Source organism: Canis lupus, chromosome 7 (assembly GCF_011100685.1).
Source record: "Canis lupus familiaris isolate Mischka breed German Shepherd chromosome 7, alternate assembly UU_Cfam_GSD_1.0, whole genome shotgun sequence".
Taxonomy (NCBI): domain Eukaryota; kingdom Metazoa; phylum Chordata; class Mammalia; order Carnivora; family Canidae; genus Canis; species Canis lupus.
Window position 1 is genome coordinate 71,343,352 of NC_049228.1, and position 1,868 is coordinate 71,345,219.

Consider the following 1,868-nt stretch of genomic DNA (forward strand, 5'->3'; position numbering starts at 1 on the left):
AGCTATGTCAACCTAGGTCCCACATCCAGGAAGGGTTTCTTTTGTTAAGACGGAAATACTGAATGTAATTAGGTGTCATGCCAAAGATTCCTTTAAAGAGGGAAATAATAATATAGCATGAAGAAAGTGGATGGTTAATAGACTAGATTCTAAGAAGGCAAAACTGGATGAGATCCAGCAGAAAAAAAAAGGGTGGGGGGAAGATAAGCCTCGAAGGGGGGCAGGGGCCTCATCGTGCCACAGTGAGAACAAATTTGCATGTCATCCTTGCACAGAGGCCATGCTAATCTTCCCTGTAGCATCCCAGTTTTAGTACATGTGCTGCCAAAGCAAGTGCATCACAGTGAGAACAAAGAAGGGGGAAAACAGGAATGCTGATAAAGTTAAGCTCAGAGCTATAGGAAGTTGTGAGAATTCCCATTATACTGTTCTCTGCCTATTTTGTCCTCTCAGTTCACTAAGAGTCAAAGTCATTTGCTGAGAATAAGATTAAATCCTAGCCTAGTGGGTTTGAAGAAAAATTCGATTAAAAAAAATAGCATCAACAGAGAAAGAAACGAACTGATTAGGAAACAGAAGAATTGCCAGGCAGTCCAGGGAACTGAGCCTTGGTTGGGGAGTGTGAATGTATGAGCTAACAGAAGTACCAAAATGTGGGCTCTCGAGTCCTCTCCAGTGTGTCTGGGTGTGGGCATTGAGAAATCAGGCTAATAGACTGGCCTCAAACGAGTATTGTAGAGCAGGTGCCCTGGAAGGGTACTGAGTCCAGGGAAAAAATGGCAACTATTTCATTTGTTTCCTCTCACATCTCTACACAAAAAGGTATTCTTGCCCTTGTGTTACAGAAGGTGAAGCTATCATTCATAGAAGCGTATCTATGTTCCATCTCAGTCCACCTGCACATCTACACATCTGCACGGGCTGTGTTAAGAGAGTCAGCTAGCTGGACCTTTAGAATCAAAGCCACTGCTCTCTCCACTGTACTGCACTGCCTCTCTGGCAGCTACACAATATTAACCAAAACAGAAAGAAGGAGTTAAGAGCTTTGTCCCTTTCCTATTCTGGGACAACTGTGTTCCCTCTGTTTTATAATAGAAATCCAGGTTATACACATGAAGCATTTTAGCCCCCAGAAGGCAAGCACTAAGCTAATTTAGGAGATATATAAATGGTGTACCAAAGTGCTCAGAGCAATGTTCACACAGTGATAAGCTCATTTATGATACAGGATTATTAAAACCCAATCTGTTTTTTGGGTTCCAGCAGATTTTTATTTGTGTTAGCAGCAGATTCTGCTCTATGCTGGGAAAAAGGAGAAATGATCTTCAGTGAGGGCACTGTAAGGCTTTGAGCAGAAGCTGCAAACCAGAATCGCACACTCCTCCAAGTACAGATTTCATTTCCTCATCCCTTTGGTGGTGATTTATGTCATTGTAGTGACACTATCCTCAAAACACTGGAAAGTAGGCAAAACGATATTTTATGATTAGGTATTTAATTGTAGCCAAATAATTTAAAATGTTTGAACACGATTGCTTCAATTCCCACTTTCTGGATAGAGGACTCAACCAAAACAGGTGGCAGCTCTGCACTTTTTACTTCTGATGTTCTCACTAAAATTCTCAGCAGCCCTCAGAGCTCAGAGAGCTTGACCAGCCGAAAGAATAATAAATTTTGAATACTGAATTCATTGGAGGAGTGGGCCTCTTTAACCCAATAAATACATTAATTTTTAAGGGAAATTTATTGAGTCCTTTTTTCAGACCATCAAATATGGCCTGTTCTCTGGAGCACGAGGAGAAATGAGACTGGAAGCTAGTGCCCTACCTGTACACAGGTCCTCCTTCTCCTGGAGTTGCCTTCTCTTG

General features: G+C 41.8%; 1 pseudogene; it reads right to left on the bottom strand.

Moving 5' to 3' along the window:
• Positions 1-249: 249 nt before the first annotated feature.
• Positions 250-333, bottom strand: LOC119872718 (annotated as a pseudogene).
• Between the last annotated feature and the right edge of the window lie 1,535 nt (positions 334-1,868).